Raw genomic sequence first — 16,968 nt, forward strand, 5'->3', positions numbered from 1 at the left:
TTCAATATGCACAGGCGTACCATCAAAAACACTTTACATCTGCATTCTCTTGGAAAATGAGATGAAGCAGTGGTGAATCCTAGGCTGCGGTTCCACTCGATTGGCACCATTTACAAGTAGAATGACTGCTTTTGGTTAGTAGTGACCCCTGGTGGCTAATAGTTATAAGCTGCAAATGGTAAAATGAGCTGATTATATAGATATATATATATAAATATATATATTGATAGTTAGGAAGATAGCCAGATAGACAGATCGATAGATAGATATTTATTTCAATGAAATAATTTCTTGATAAAACTGATTGTTTTTGGCTAGGAATTTCTGTATTGTAATATTTAGGAAAAAAGATTACTTGTCCTAACCAAAAGCAGGAAATCTGCCTATTACAATACTGTGAATTGATCGAGGGTATGCCTTAACCCCAAGGAGGTGAGCACTGTTTAACTGATGCCAATAAGTCCTCGTTAGTATAGTGGTCAGTATCCCCGCCTGTCACGCGGGAGACCGGGGTTCAATTCCCCGACGGGAAGGCGATTCCTTTTATTCACACAATTAAATAAAATGATGTACTTTCTAACATTGTAAAATATATCTGTCATTATCCTTGCCTATTCCGATAGAGAAAAAAGGTTGAATTCACTGATGGCCAAAATGCTTACTGATGTGTTAACTGGAATTCATAATATGCTCTGAATATTTCAATATGCACAGGCGTACCATCAAAAACACTTTACATCTGCATTCTCTTGGAAAATGAGATGAAGCAGTGGTGAATCCTAGGCTGCGGTTTCACTCGATTGGCACCATTTACAAGTAGAATGACTGCTTTTGGTTAGTAGTGACCCCTGGTGGCTAATAGTTATAAGCTGCAAATGGTAAAGTGAGCTGATTATATAGATATATATATATAAATATATATATTGATAGTTAGAAAGATAGCCAGATAGACAGATCGATAGATAGATATTTATTTCAAAGAAATAATTTCTTGATAAAACTGATTGTTTTTGGGTAGGAATTTCTGTATTGTAATATTTAGGAAAAAAGATTACTTGTCCTAACCAAAAGCAGCAAATCTGCCTATTACAATACTGTGAATTGATCGAGGGTATGCCTTAACCCCAAGGAGGTGAGCACTGTTTAACTGATGCCAATAAGTCCTCGTTAGTATAGTGGTCAGTATCCCCGCCTGTCACGCGGGAGAGAGGGGTTCAATTCCCCGACGGGGAGGCGATTCCTTTTATTCACACAATTAAATAAAATGATGTACTTTCTAACATTGTAAAATTTATCTGTCATTATCCTTGCCTATTCCGATAGAGAAAAAAGGTTGAATTCACTGATGGCCAAAATGCTTACTGATGTGTTAACTGAAATTCATAATATGCTCTGAATATTTCAATATGCACAGGCGTACCATCAAAAACACTTTACATCTGCATTCTCTTGGAAAATGAGATGAAGCAGTGGTGAATCCTAGGCTGCGGTTCCACTCGATTGGCACCATTTACAAGTAGAATGACTGCTTTTGGTTAGTAGTGACCCCTGGTGGCTAATAGTTATAAGCTGCAAATGGTAAAATGAGCTGATTATATAGATATATATATATAAATATATATATTGATAGTTAGGAAGATAGCCAGATAGACAGATCGATAGATAGATATTTATTTCAATGAAATAATTTCTTGATAAAACTGATTGTTTTTGGCTAGGAATTTCTGTATTGTAATATTTAGGAAAAAAGATTACTTGTCCTAACCAAAAGCAGGAAATCTGCCTATTACAATACTGTGAATTGATCGAGGGTATGCCTTAACCCCAAGGAGGTGAGCACTGTTTAACTGATGCCAATAAGTCCTCGTTAGTATAGTGGTCAGTATCCCCGCCTGTCACGCGGGAGACCGGGGTTCAATTCCCCGACGGGAAGGCGATTCCTTTTATTCACACAATTAAATAAAATGATGTACTTTCTAACATTGTAAAATATATCTGTCATTATCCTTGCCTATTCCGATAGAGAAAAAAGGTTGAATTCACTGATGGCCAAAATGCTTACTGATGTGTTAACTGGAATTCATAATATGCTCTGAATATTTCAATATGCACAGGCGTACCATCAAAAACACTTTACATCTGCATTCTCTTGGAAAATGAGATGAAGCAGTGGTGAATCCTAGGCTGCGGTTTCACTCGATTGGCACCATTTACAAGTAGAATGACTGCTTTTGGTTAGTAGTGACCCCTGGTGGCTAATAGTTATAAGCTGCAAATGGTAAAGTGAGCTGATTATATAGATATATATATATAAATATATATATTGATAGTTAGAAAGATAGCCAGATAGACAGATCGATAGATAGATATTTATTTCAAAGAAATAATTTCTTGATAAAACTGATTGTTTTTGGGTAGGAATTTCTGTATTGTAATATTTAGGAAAAAAGATTACTTGTCCTAACCAAAAGCAGCAAATCTGCCTATTACAATACTGTGAATTGATCGAGGGTATGCCTTAACCCCAAGGAGGTGAGCACTGTTTAACTGATGCCAATAAGTCCTCGTTAGTATAGTGGTCAGTATCCCCGCCTGTCACGCGGGAGAGAGGGGTTCAATTCCCCGACGGGGAGGCGATTCCTTTTATTCACACAATTAAATAAAATGATGTACTTTCTAACATTGTAAAATGTATCTGTCATTATCCTTGCCTATTCCGATAGAGAAAAAAGGTTGAATTCACTGATGGCCAAAATGCTTACTGATGTGTTAACTGAAATTCATAATATGCTCTGAATATTTCAATATGCACAGGCGTACCATCAAAAACACTTTACATCTGCATTCTCTTGGAAAATGAGATGAAGCAGTGGTGAATCCTAGGCTGCTGTTCTACTCGATTGGCACAATTTACAAGTAGAATGACTGCTTTTGGTTAGTAGTGACCCCTGGTGGCTAATAGTTATAAGCTGCAAATGGTAAAGTGAGCTGATTATATAGATATATATATATAAATATATATATTGATAGTTAGAAAGATAGCCAGATAGACAGATCGATAGATAGATATTTATTTCAATGAAATAATTTCTTGATAAAACTGATTGTTTTTGGCTAGGAATTTCTGTATTGTAATATTTAGGAAAAAAGATTACTTGTCCTAACCAAAAGCAGCAAATCTGCCTATTACAATACTGTGAATTGATCGAGGGTATGCCTTAACCCCAAGGAGGTGAGCACTGTTTAACTGATGCCAATAAGTCCTCGTTAGTATAGTGGTCAGTATCCCCGCCTGTCACGCGGGAGACCGGGGTTCAATTCCCCGACGGGGAGGCGATTCCTTTTATTCACACAATTAAATAAAATGATGTACTTTCTAACATTGTAAAATGTATCTGTCATTATCCTTGCCTATTCAGATTGAGAAAAAAGGTGGAATTCACCGATGGCCAAAATGCTTACTGATGTGTTAACTGGAATTCATAATATGCTCTGAATATTTCAATATGCACAGGCGTACCATCAAAAACACTTTACATCTGCATTCTCTTGGAAAATGAGATGAAGCAGTGGTGAATCCTAGGCTGCGGTTCCACTCGATTGGCACCATTTACAAGTAGAATGACTGCTTTTGGTTAGTAGTGACCCCTGGTGGCTAATAGTTATAAGCTGCAAATGGTAAAGTGAGCTGATTATATAGATATATATATATAAATATATATATTGATAGTTAGAAAGATAGCCAGATAGACAGATCGATAGATAGATATTTATTTCAATGAAATAATTTCTTGATAAAACTGATTGTTTTTGGCTAGGAATTTCTGTATTGTAATATTTATGAAAAAAGATTACTTGTCCTAACCAAAAGCAGGAAATCTGCCTATTACAATACTGTGAATTGATCGAGGGTATGCCTTAACCCCAAGGAGGTGAGCACTGTTTAACTGATGCCAATAAGTCCTCATTAGTATAGTGGTCAGTATCCCCGCCTGTCACGCGGGAGACCGGGGTTCAATTCCCCGACGGGAAGGCGATTCCTTTTATTCACACAATTAAATAAAATGATGTACTTTCTAACATTGTAAAATATATCTGTCATTATCCTTGCCTATTCCGATAGAGAAAAAAGGTTGAATTCACTGATGGCCAAAATGCTTACTGATGTGTTAGCTGAAATTCATAATATGCTCTGAATATTTCAATATGCACCGGCGTACCATCAAAAACACTTTACATCTGCATTCTCTTGGAAAATGAGATGAAGCAGTGGTTAATCCTAGGCTGCTGTTCCACTTCATTGGCACCATTTACAAGTAGAATGACTGCTTTTGGTTAGTAGTGACCCCTGGTGGCTAATAGTTATAAGCTGCAAATGGTAAAGTGAGCTGATTATATAGATATATATATATAAATATATATATTGATAGTTAGAAAGATAGCCAGATAGACAGATCGATAGATAGATATTTATTTCAATGAAATAATTTCTTGATAAAACTGATTGTTTTTGGCTAGGAATTTCTGTATTGTAATATTTAGGAAAAAAGATTACTTGTCCTAACCAAAAGCAGCAAATCTGCCTATTACAATACTGTGAATTGATCGAGGGTATGCCTTAACCCCAAGGAGGTGAGCACTGTATAACTGATGCCAATAAGTCCTCGTTAGTATAGTGGTCAGTATCCCCGCCTGTCACGCGGGAGACCGGGGTTCAATTCCCTGACGGGAAGGCGATTCCTTTTATTCACACAATTAAATAAAATGATGTACTTTCTAACATTGTAAAATTTATCTGTCATTATCCTTGCCTATTCCGATAGAGAAAAAAGGTTGAATTCACTGATGGCCAAAATGCTTACTGATGTGTTAACTGAAATTTATAATATGCTCTGAATATTTCAATATGCACAGGCGTACCATCAAAAACACTTTACATCTGCATTCTCTTGGAAAATGAGATGAAGCAGTGGTGAATCCTAGGCTGCTGTTCCACTCGATTGGCACAATTTACAAGTAGAATGACTGCTTTTGGTTAGTAGTGACCCCTGGTGGCTAATAGTAATAAGCTGCAAATGGTAAAGTGAGCTGATTATATAGATATATATATATAAATATATATATTGATAGTTAGAAAGATAGCCAGATAGACAGATCGATAGATAGATATTTATTTCAATGAAATAATTTCTTGATAAAACTGATTGTTTTTGGCTAGGAATTTCTGTATTGTAATATTTAGGAAAAAAGATTACTTGTCCTAACCAAAAGCAGCAAATCTGCCTATTACAATACTGTGAATTGATCGAGGGTATGCCTTAACCCCAAGGAGGTGAGCACTGTTTAAGTGATGCTAATAAGTCCTCGTTAGTATAGTGGTCAGTATCCCCGCCTGTCACGCGGGAGACCGGGGTTCAATTCCCCGACGGGAAGGCGAATCTTTTTATTCACACAATTAAATAAAATGATGTACTTTCTAACATTGTAAAATATATCTGTCATTATCCTTGCCTATTCCGATTGAGAAAAAAGGTGGAATTCACAGATGGCCAAAATGCTTACTGATGTGTTAACTGAAATTCATAATATGCTCTGAATAATTCAATATGCACAGGAGTACCATCAAAAACACTTTACATCTGCATTCTCTTGGAAAAAGGAGATGAAGCAGTGGTGAATCCTAGGCTGCTGTTCCACTCGATTGGCACCATTTACAAGTAGAATGACTGCTTTTGGTTAGTAGTGACCCCTGGTGGCTAATAGTTATAAGCTGCAAATGGTAAAGTGAGCTGATTATATATATATATATATATAAATATATATATTGATAGTTAGAAAGATAGCCAGATAGACAGATCGATAGATAGATATTTATTTCAATGAAATAATTTCTTGATAAAACTGATTGTTTTTGGCTAGGAATTTCTGTATTGTAATATTTAGGAAAAACGATTACTTGTCCTAACCAAAAGCAGCAAATCTGCCTATTACAATACTGTGAATTGATCGAGGGTATGCCTTAACCCCAAGGAGGTGAGCACTGTTTAACTGATGCTAATAAGTCCTCGTTAGTATAGTGGTCAGTATGCCCGCCTGTCACGCGGGAGACCGGGGTTCAATTCCCCAACGGGAAGGCGATTATTTTTATTCACACAATTAAATAAAATGATGTACTTTCTAACATTGTAAAATATATCTGTCATTATCCTTGCCTATTCCGATTGAGAAAAAAGGTGGAATTCACCGATGGCCAAAATGCTTACTGATGTGTTAACTGGAATTCATAATATGCTCTGAATATTTCAATATGCACAGGCGTACCATCAAAAACACTTTACATCTGCATTCTCTTGGAAAATGAGATGAAGCAGTGGTGAATCCTAGGCTGTGGTTCCACTCGATTGGCACCATTTACAAGTAGAATGACTGCTTTTGGTTAGTAGTGACCCCTGGTGGCTAATAGTTATAAGCTGCAAATGGTAAAGTGAGCTGATTATATAGATATATATATATAAATATATATATTGATAGTTAGAAAGATAGCCAGATAGACAGATCGATAGATAGATATTTATTTCAAAGAAATAATTTCTTGATAAAACTGATTGTTTTTGGCTAGGAATTTCTGTATTGTAATATTTAGGAAAAAAGATTACTTGTCCTAACCAAAAGCAGCAAATCTGCCTATTACAATACTGTGAATTGATCGAGGGTATGCCTTAACCCCAAGGAGGTGAGCACTGTTTAACTGATGCCAATAAGTCCTCGTTAGTATAGTGGTCAGTATCCCCGCCTGTCACGCGGGAGACCGTGGTTCAATTCCCCGACGGGGAGGCGATTCCTTTTATTCACACAATTAAATAAAATGATGTACTTTCTAACATTGTAAAATTTATCTGTCATTATCCTTGCCTATTCCGATTGAGAAAAAAGGTGGAATTCACCGATGGCCAAAATGCTTACTGATGTGTTAACTGGAATTCATAATATGCTCTGAATATTTCAATATGCACAGGCGTACCATCAAAAACACTTTACATCTGCATTCTCTTGGAAAATGAGATGAAGCAGTGGTGAATCCTAGGCTGCGGTTCCACTCGATTGGCACCATTTACAAGTAGAATGACTGCTTTTGGTTAGTAGTGACCCCTGGTGGCTAATAGTTATAAGCTGCAAATGGTAAAATGAGCTGATTATATAGATATATATATATAAATATATATATTGATAGTTAGGAAGATAGCCAGATAGACAGATCGATAGATAGATATTTATTTCAATGAAATAATTTCTTGATAAAACTGATTGTTTTTGGCTAGGAATTTCTGTATTGTAATATTTAGGAAAAAAGATTACTTGTCCTAACCAAAAGCAGGAAATCTGCCTATTACAATACTGTGAATTGATCGAGGGTATGCCTTAACCCCAAGGAGGTGAGCACTGTTTAACTGATGCCAATAAGTCCTCGTTAGTATAGTGGTCAGTATCCCCGCCTGTCACGCGGGAGACCGGGGTTCAATTCCCCGACGGGAAGGCGATTCCTTTTATTCACACAATTAAATAAAATGATGTACTTTCTAACATTGTAAAATATATCTGTCATTATCCTTGCCTATTCCGATAGAGAAAAAAGGTTGAATTCACTGATGGCCAAAATGCTTACTGATGTGTTAACTGGAATTCATAATATGCTCTGAATATTTCAATATGCACAGGCGTACCATCAAAAACACTTTACATCTGCATTCTCTTGGAAAATGAGATGAAGCAGTGGTGAATCCTAGGCTGCGGTTTCACTCGATTGGCACCATTTACAAGTAGAATGACTGCTTTTGGTTAGTAGTGACCCCTGGTGGCTAATAGTTATAAGCTGCAAATGGTAAAGTGAGCTGATTATATAGATATATATATATAAATATATATATTGATAGTTAGAAAGATAGCCAGATAGACAGATCGATAGATAGATATTTATTTCAAAGAAATAATTTCTTGATAAAACTGATTGTTTTTGGGTAGGAATTTCTGTATTGTAATATTTAGGAAAAAAGATTACTTGTCCTAACCAAAAGCAGCAAATCTGCCTATTACAATACTGTGAATTGATCGAGGGTATGCCTTAACCCCAAGGAGGTGAGCACTGTTTAACTGATGCCAATAAGTCCTCGTTAGTATAGTGGTCAGTATCCCCGCCTGTCACGCGGGAGAGAGGGGTTCAATTCCCCGACGGGGAGGCGATTCCTTTTATTCACACAATTAAATAAAATGATGTACTTTCTAACATTGTAAAATTTATCTGTCATTATCCTTGCCTATTCCGATAGAGAAAAAAGGTTGAATTCACTGATGGCCAAAATGCTTACTGATGTGTTAACTGAAATTCATAATATGCTCTGAATATTTCAATATGCACAGGCGTACCATCAAAAACACTTTACATCTGCATTCTCTTGGAAAATGAGATGAAGCAGTGGTGAATCCTAGGCTGCGGTTCCACTCGATTGGCACCATTTACAAGTAGAATGACTGCTTTTGGTTAGTAGTGACCCCTGGTGGCTAATAGTTATAAGCTGCAAATGGTAAAATGAGCTGATTATATAGATATATATATATAAATATATATATTGATAGTTAGGAAGATAGCCAGATAGACAGATCGATAGATAGATATTTATTTCAATGAAATAATTTCTTGATAAAACTGATTGTTTTTGGCTAGGAATTTCTGTATTGTAATATTTAGGAAAAAAGATTACTTGTCCTAACCAAAAGCAGGAAATCTGCCTATTACAATACTGTGAATTGATCGAGGGTATGCCTTAACCCCAAGGAGGTGAGCACTGTTTAACTGATGCCAATAAGTCCTCGTTAGTATAGTGGTCAGTATCCCCGCCTGTCACGCGGGAGACCGGGGTTCAATTCCCCGACGGGAAGGCGATTCCTTTTATTCACACAATTAAATAAAATGATGTACTTTCTAACATTGTAAAATATATCTGTCATTATCCTTGCCTATTCCGATAGAGAAAAAAGGTTGAATTCACTGATGGCCAAAATGCTTACTGATGTGTTAACTGGAATTCATAATATGCTCTGAATATTTCAATATGCACAGGCGTACCATCAAAAACACTTTACATCTGCATTCTCTTGGAAAATGAGATGAAGCAGTGGTGAATCCTAGGCTGCGGTTTCACTCGATTGGCACCATTTACAAGTAGAATGACTGCTTTTGGTTAGTAGTGACCCCTGGTGGCTAATAGTTATAAGCTGCAAATGGTAAAGTGAGCTGATTATATAGATATATATATATAAATATATATATTGATAGTTAGAAAGATAGCCAGATAGACAGATCGATAGATAGATATTTATTTCAAAGAAATAATTTCTTGATAAAACTGATTGTTTTTGGGTAGGAATTTCTGTATTGTAATATTTAGGAAAAAAGATTACTTGTCCTAACCAAAAGCAGCAAATCTGCCTATTACAATACTGTGAATTGATCGAGGGTATGCCTTAACCCCAAGGAGGTGAGCACTGTTTAACTGATGCCAATAAGTCCTCGTTAGTATAGTGGTCAGTATCCCCGCCTGTCACGCGGGAGAGAGGGGTTCAATTCCCCGACGGGGAGGCGATTCCTTTTATTCACACAATTAAATAAAATGATGTACTTTCTAACATTGTAAAATTTATCTGTCATTATCCTTGCCTATTCCGATAGAGAAAAAAGGTTGAATTCACTGATGGCCAAAATGCTTACTGATGTGTTAACTGAAATTCATAATATGCTCTGAATATTTCAATATGCACAGGCGTACCATCAAAAACACTTTACATCTGCATTCTCTTGGAAAATGAGATGAAGCAGTGGTGAATCCTAGGCTGCTGTTCCACTCGATTGGCACAATTTACAAGTAGAATGACTGCTTTTGGTTAGTAGTGACCCCTGGTGGCTAATAGTTATAAGCTGCAAATGGTAAAGTGAGCTGATTATATAGATATATATATATAAATATATATATTGATAGTTAGAAAGATAGCCAGATAGACAGATCGATAGATAGATATTTATTTCAATGAAATAATTTCTTGATAAAACTGATTGTTTTTGGCTAGGAATTTCTGTATTGTAATATTTAGGAAAAAAGATTACTTGTCCTAACCAAAAGCAGCAAATCTGCCTATTACAATACTGTGAATTGATCGAGGGTATGCCTTAACCCCAAGGAGGTGAGCACTGTTTAACTGATGCCAATAAGTCCTCGTTAGTATAGTGGTCAGTATCCCCGCCTGTCACGCGGGAGACCGGGGTTCAATTCCCCGACGGGGAGGCGATTCCTTTTATTCACACAATTAAATAAAATGATGTACTTTCTAACATTGTAAAATGTATCTGTCATTATCCTTGCCTATTCAGATTGAGAAAAAAGGTGGAATTCACCGATGGCCAAAATGCTTACTGATGTGTTAACTGGAATTCATAATATGCTCTGAATATTTCAATATGCACAGGCGTACCATCAAAAACACTTTACATCTGCATTCTCTTGGAAAATGAGATGAAGCAGTGGTGAATCCTAGGCTGCGGTTCCACTCGATTGGCACCATTTACAAGTAGAATGACTGCTTTTGGTTAGTAGTGACCCCTGGTGGCTAATAGTTATAAGCTGCAAATGGTAAAGTGAGCTGATTATATAGATATATATATATAAATATATATATTGATAGTTAGAAAGATAGCCAGATAGACAGATCGATAGATAGATATTTATTTCAATGAAATAATTTCTTGATAAAACTGATTGTTTTTGGCTAGGAATTTCTGTATTGTAATATTTATGAAAAAAGATTACTTGTCCTAACCAAAAGCAGGAAATCTGCCTATTACAATACTGTGAATTGATCGAGGGTATGCCTTAACCCCAAGGAGGTGAGCACTGTTTAACTGATGCCAATAAGTCCTCATTAGTATAGTGGTCAGTATCCCCGCCTGTCACGCGGGAGACCGGGGTTCAATTCCCCGACGGGAAGGCGATTCCTTTTATTCACACAATTAAATAAAATGATGTACTTTCTAACATTGTAAAATATATCTGTCATTATCCTTGCCTATTCCGATAGAGAAAAAAGGTTGAATTCACTGATGGCCAAAATGCTTACTGATGTGTTAGCTGAAATTCATAATATGCTCTGAATATTTCAATATGCACCGGCGTACCATCAAAAACACTTTACATCTGCATTCTCTTGGAAAATGAGATGAAGCAGTGGTTAATCCTAGGCTGCTGTTCCACTTCATTGGCACCATTTACAAGTAGAATGACTGCTTTTGGTTAGTAGTGACCCCTGGTGGCTAATAGTTATAAGCTGCAAATGGTAAAGTGAGCTGATTATATAGATATATATATATAAATATATATATTGATAGTTAGAAAGATAGCCAGATAGACAGATCGATAGATAGATATTTATTTCAATGAAATAATTTCTTGATAAAACTGATTGTTTTTGGCTAGGAATTTCTGTATTGTAATATTTAGGAAAAAAGATTACTTGTCCTAACCAAAAGCAGCAAATCTGCCTATTACAATACTGTGAATTGATCGAGGGTATGCCTTAACCCCAAGGAGGTGAGCACTGTATAACTGATGCCAATAAGTCCTCGTTAGTATAGTGGTCAGTATCCCCGCCTGTCACGCGGGAGACCGGGGTTCAATTCCCTGACGGGAAGGCGATTCCTTTTATTCACACAATTAAATAAAATGATGTACTTTCTAACATTGTAAAATTTATCTGTCATTATCCTTGCCTATTCCGATAGAGAAAAAAGGTTGAATTCACTGATGGCCAAAATGCTTACTGATGTGTTAACTGAAATTTATAATATGCTCTGAATATTTCAATATGCACAGGCGTACCATCAAAAACACTTTACATCTGCATTCTCTTGGAAAATGAGATGAAGCAGTGGTGAATCCTAGGCTGCTGTTCCACTCGATTGGCACAATTTACAAGTAGAATGACTGCTTTTGGTTAGTAGTGACCCCTGGTGGCTAATAGTTATAAGCTGCAAATGGTAAAGTGAGCTGAATATATAGATATATATATATAAATATATATATTGATAGTTAGAAAGATAGCCAGATAGACAGATCGATAGATAGATATTTATTTCAATGAAATAATTTCTTGATAAAACTGATTGTTTTTGGCTAGGAATTTCTGTATTGTAATATTTAGGAAAAACGATTACTTGTCCTAACCAAAAGCAGCAAATCTGCCTATTACAATACTGTGAATTGATCGAGGGTATGCCTTAACCCCAAGGAGGTGAGCACTGTTTAACTGATGCTAATAAGTCCTCGTTAGTATAGTGGTCAGTATGCCCGCCTGTCACGCGGGAGACCGGGGTTCAATTCCCCAACGGGAAGGCGATTATTTTTATTCACACAATTAAATAAAATGATGTACTTTCTAACATTGTAAAATATATCTGTCATTATCCTTGCCTATTCCGATTGAGAAAAAAGGTGGAATTCACCGATGGCCAAAATGCTTACTGATGTGTTAACTGGAATTCATAATATGCTCTGAATATTTCAATATGCACAGGCGTACCATCAAAAACACTTTACATCTGCATTCTCTTGGAAAATGAGATGAAGCAGTGGTGAATCCTAGGCTGTGGTTCCACTCGATTGGCACCATTTACAAGTAGAATGACTGCTTTTGGTTAGTAGTGACCCCTGGTGGCTAATAGTTATAAGCTGCAAATGGTAAAGTGAGCTGATTATATAGATATGTATATATAAATATATATATTGATAGTTAGAAAGATAGCCAGATAGACAGATCGATAGATAGATATTTATTTCAAAGAAATAATTTCTTGATAAAACTGATTGTTTTTGGCTAGGAATTTCTGTATTGTAATATTTAGGAAAAAAGATTACTTGTCCTAACCAAAAGCAGCAAATCTGCCTATTACAATACTGTGAATTGATCGAGGGTATGCCTTAACCCCAAGGAGGTGAGCACTGTTTAACTGATGCCAATAAGTCCTCGTTAGTATAGTGGTCAGTATCCCCGCCTGTCACGCGGGAGACCGTGGTTCAATTCCCCGACGGGGAGGCGATTCCTTTTATTCACACAATTAAATAAAATGATGTACTTTCTAACATTGTAAAATTTATCTGTCATTATCCTTGCCTATTCCGATTGAGAAAAAAGGTGGAATTCACCGATGGCCAAAATGCTTACTGATGTGTTAACTGGAATTCATAATATGCTCTGAATATTTCAATATGCACAGGCGTACCATCAAAAACACTTTACATCTGCATTCTCTTGGAAAATGAGATGAAGCAGTGGTGAATCCTAGGCTGCGGTTCCACTCGATTGGCACCATTTACAAGTAGAATGACTGCTTTTGGTTAGTAGTGACCCCTGGTGGCTAATAGTTATAAGCTGCAAATGGTAAAATGAGCTGATTATATAGATATATATATATAAATATATATATTGATAGTTAGGAAGATAGCCAGATAGACAGATCGATAGATAGATATTTATTTCAATGAAATAATTTCTTGATAAAACTGATTGTTTTTGGCTAGGAATTTCTGTATTGTAATATTTAGGAAAAAAGATTACTTGTCCTAACCAAAAGCAGCAAATCTGCCTATTACAATACTGTGAATTGATCGAGGGTATGCCTTAACCCCAAGGAGGTGAGCACTGTTTAACTGATGCCAATAAGTCCTCGTTAGTATAGTGGTCAGTATCCCCGCCTGTCACGCGGGAGACCGGGGTTCAATTCCCCGACGGGAAGGCGATTCCTTTTATTCACACAATTAAATAAAATGATGTACTTTCTAACATTGTAAAATATATCTGTCATTATCCTTGCCTATTCCGATAGAGAAAAAAGGTTGAATTCACTGATGGCCAAAATGCTTACTGATGTGTTAACTGGAATTCATAATATGCTCTGAATATTTCAATATGCACAGGCGTACCATCAAAAACACTTTACATCTGCATTCTCTTGGAAAATGAGATGAAGCAGTGGTGAATCCTAGGCTGCGGTTTCACTCGATTGGCACCATTTACAAGTAGAATGACTGCTTTTGGTTAGTAGTGACCCCTGGTGGCTAATAGTTATAAGCTGCAAATGGTAAAGTGAGCTGATTATATAGATATATATATATAAATATATATATTGATAGTTAGAAAGATAGCCAGATAGACAGATCGATAGATAGATATTTATTTCAAAGAAATAATTTCTTGATAAAACTGATTGTTTTTGGGTAGGAATTTCTGTATTGTAATATTTAGGAAAAAAGATTACTTGTCCTAACCAAAAGCAGCAAATCTGCCTATTACAATACTGTGAATTGATCGAGGGTATGCCTTAACCCCAAGGAGGTGAGCACTGTTTAACTGATGCCAATAAGTCCTCGTTAGTATAGTGGTCAGTATCCCCGCCTGTCACGCGGGAGAGAGGGGTTCAATTCCCCGACGGGGAGGCGATTCCTTTTATTCACACAATTAAATAAAATGATGTACTTTCTAACATTGTAAAATTTATCTGTCATTATCCTTGCCTATTCCGATAGAGAAAAAAGGTTGAATTCACTGATGGCCAAAATGCTTACTGATGTGTTAACTGAAATTCATAATATGCTCTGAATATTTCAATATGCACAGGCGTACCATCAAAAACACTTTACATCTGCATTCTCTTGGAAAATGAGATGAAGCAGTGGTGAATCCTAGGCTGCGGTTCCACTCGATTGGCACCATTTACAAGTAGAATGACTGCTTTTGGTTAGTAGTGACCCCTGGTGGCTAATAGTTATAAGCTGCAAATGGTAAAATGAGCTGATTATATAGATATATATATATAAATATATATATTGATAGTTAGGAAGATAGCCAGATAGACAGATCGATAGATAGATATTTATTTCAATGAAATAATTTCTTGATAAAACTGATTGTTTTTGGCTAGGAATTTCTGTATTGTAATATTTAGGAAAAAAGATTACTTGTCCTAACCAAAAGCAGGAAATCTGCCTATTACAATACTGTGAATTGATCGAGGGTATGCCTTAACCCCAAGGAGGTGAGCACTGTTTAACTGATGCCAATAAGTCCTCGTTAGTATAGTGGTCAGTATCCCCGCCTGTCACGCGGGAGACCGGGGTTCAATTCCCCGACGGGAAGGCGATTCCTTTTATTCACACAATTAAATAAAATGATGTACTTTCTAACATTGTAAAATATATCTGTCATTATCCTTGCCTGTTCCGATAGAGAAAAAAGGTTGAATTCACTGATGGCCAAAATGCTTACTGATGTGTTAACTGGAATTCATAATATGCTCTGAATATTTCAATATGCACAGGCGTACCATCAAAAACACTTTACATCTGCATTCTCTTGGAAAATGAGATGAAGCAGTGGTGAATCCTAGGCTGCGGTTTCACTCGATTGGCACCATTTACAAGTAGAATGACTGCTTTTGGTTAGTAGTGACCCCTGGTGGCTAATAGTTATAAGCTGCAAATGGTAAAGTGAGCTGATTATATAGATATATATATATAAATATATATATTGATAGTTAGAAAGATAGCCAGATAGACAGATCGATAGATAGATATTTATTTCAAAGAAATAATTTCTTGATAAAACTGATTGTTTTTGGGTAGGAATTTCTGTATTGTAATATTTAGGAAAAAAGATTACTTGTCCTAACCAAAAGCAGCAAATCTGCCTATTACAATACTGTGAATTGATCGAGGGTATGCCTTAACCCCAAGGAGGTGAGCACTGTTTAACTGATGCCAATAAGTCCTCGTTAGTATAGTGGTCAGTATCCCCGCCTGTCACGCGGGAGAGAGGGGTTCAATTCCCCGACGGGGAGGCGATTCCTTTTATTCACACAATTAAATAAAATGATGTACTTTCTAACATTGTAAAATTTATCTGTCATTATCCTTGCCTATTCCGATAGAGAAAAAAGGTTGAATTCACTGATGGCCAAAATGCTTACTGATGTGTTAACTGAAATTCATAATATGCTCTGAATATTTCAATATGCACAGGCGTACCATCAAAAACACTTTACATCTGCATTCTCTTGGAAAATGAGATGAAGCAGTGGTGAATCCTAGGCTGCTGTTCCACTCGATTGGCACAATTTACAAGTAGAATGACTGCTTTTGGTTAGTAGTGACCCCTGGTGGCTAATAGTTATAAGCTGCAAATGGTAAAGTGAGCTGATTATATAGATATATATATATAAATATATATATTGATAGTTAGAAAGATAGCCAGATAGACAGATCGATAGATAGATATTTATTTCAATGAAATAATTTCTTGATAAAACTGATTGTTTTTGGCTAGGAATTTCTGTATTGTAATATTTAGGAAAAAAGATTACTTGTCCTAACCAAAAGCAGCAAATCTGCCTATTACAATACTGTGAATTGATCGAGGGTATGCCTTAACCCCAAGGAGGTGAGCACTGTTTAACTGATGCCAATAAGTCCTCGTTAGTATAGTGGTCAGTATCCCCGCCTGTCACGCGGGAGACCGGGGTTCAATTCCCCGACGGGGAGGCGATTCCTTTTATTCACACAATTAAATAAAATGATGTACTTTCTAACATTGTAAAATGTATCTGTCATTATCCTTGCCTATTCAGATTGAGAAAAAAGGTGGAATTCACCGATGGCCAAAATGCTTACTGATGTGTTAACTGGAATTCATAATATGCTCTGAATATTTCAATATGCACAGGCGTACCATCAAAAACACTTTACATCTGCATTCTCTTGGAAAATGAGATGAAGCAGTGGTGAATCCTAGGCTGCGGTTCCACTCGATTGGCACCATTTACAAGTAGAATGACTGCTTTTGGTTAGTAGTGACCCCTGGTGGCTAATAGTTATA

The 16,968-nt window shown here is 36.5% G+C and overlaps 12 non-coding genes across 12 annotated transcripts; all 12 read left to right on the forward strand.

Moving 5' to 3' along the window:
* Positions 1 to 461: 461 nt before the first annotated feature.
* Positions 462 to 533, forward strand: TRNAD-GUC (transfer RNA aspartic acid (anticodon GUC)). Its single transcript has one exon. It is a non-coding gene; the product is annotated as a tRNA-Asp (tRNA).
* Positions 534 to 1,861: 1,328 nt separating this feature from the next.
* TRNAD-GUC (transfer RNA aspartic acid (anticodon GUC)) lies at positions 1,862 to 1,933 on the forward strand. The gene has a single exon. It is a non-coding gene; the product is annotated as a tRNA-Asp (tRNA).
* Positions 1,934 to 3,261: 1,328 nt separating this feature from the next.
* On the forward strand, positions 3,262 to 3,333 carry TRNAD-GUC (transfer RNA aspartic acid (anticodon GUC)). Its single transcript has one exon. It is a non-coding gene; the product is annotated as a tRNA-Asp (tRNA).
* A 2,028-nt stretch (positions 3,334 to 5,361) lies between these two features.
* On the forward strand, positions 5,362 to 5,433 carry TRNAD-GUC (transfer RNA aspartic acid (anticodon GUC)). Its single transcript has one exon. It is a non-coding gene; the product is annotated as a tRNA-Asp (tRNA).
* A 629-nt stretch (positions 5,434 to 6,062) lies between these two features.
* TRNAD-GUC (transfer RNA aspartic acid (anticodon GUC)) lies at positions 6,063 to 6,134 on the forward strand. The gene has a single exon. It is a non-coding gene; the product is annotated as a tRNA-Asp (tRNA).
* Positions 6,135 to 7,462: 1,328 nt separating this feature from the next.
* Positions 7,463 to 7,534, forward strand: TRNAD-GUC (transfer RNA aspartic acid (anticodon GUC)). Its single transcript has one exon. It is a non-coding gene; the product is annotated as a tRNA-Asp (tRNA).
* A 1,328-nt stretch (positions 7,535 to 8,862) lies between these two features.
* Positions 8,863 to 8,934, forward strand: TRNAD-GUC (transfer RNA aspartic acid (anticodon GUC)). Its single transcript has one exon. It is a non-coding gene; the product is annotated as a tRNA-Asp (tRNA).
* A 1,328-nt stretch (positions 8,935 to 10,262) lies between these two features.
* On the forward strand, positions 10,263 to 10,334 carry TRNAD-GUC (transfer RNA aspartic acid (anticodon GUC)). The gene has a single exon. It is a non-coding gene; the product is annotated as a tRNA-Asp (tRNA).
* Positions 10,335 to 12,362: 2,028 nt separating this feature from the next.
* Positions 12,363 to 12,434, forward strand: TRNAD-GUC (transfer RNA aspartic acid (anticodon GUC)). Its single transcript has one exon. It is a non-coding gene; the product is annotated as a tRNA-Asp (tRNA).
* A 1,328-nt stretch (positions 12,435 to 13,762) lies between these two features.
* TRNAD-GUC (transfer RNA aspartic acid (anticodon GUC)) lies at positions 13,763 to 13,834 on the forward strand. Its single transcript has one exon. It is a non-coding gene; the product is annotated as a tRNA-Asp (tRNA).
* A 1,328-nt stretch (positions 13,835 to 15,162) lies between these two features.
* On the forward strand, positions 15,163 to 15,234 carry TRNAD-GUC (transfer RNA aspartic acid (anticodon GUC)). The gene has a single exon. It is a non-coding gene; the product is annotated as a tRNA-Asp (tRNA).
* A 1,328-nt stretch (positions 15,235 to 16,562) lies between these two features.
* On the forward strand, positions 16,563 to 16,634 carry TRNAD-GUC (transfer RNA aspartic acid (anticodon GUC)). The gene has a single exon. It is a non-coding gene; the product is annotated as a tRNA-Asp (tRNA).
* Positions 16,635 to 16,968: the final 334 nt, after the last annotated feature.

This window comes from Lissotriton helveticus, chromosome 1_2 (assembly GCF_964261635.1).
Source record: "Lissotriton helveticus chromosome 1_2, aLisHel1.1, whole genome shotgun sequence".
NCBI lineage: Eukaryota > Metazoa > Chordata > Amphibia > Caudata > Salamandridae > Lissotriton > Lissotriton helveticus.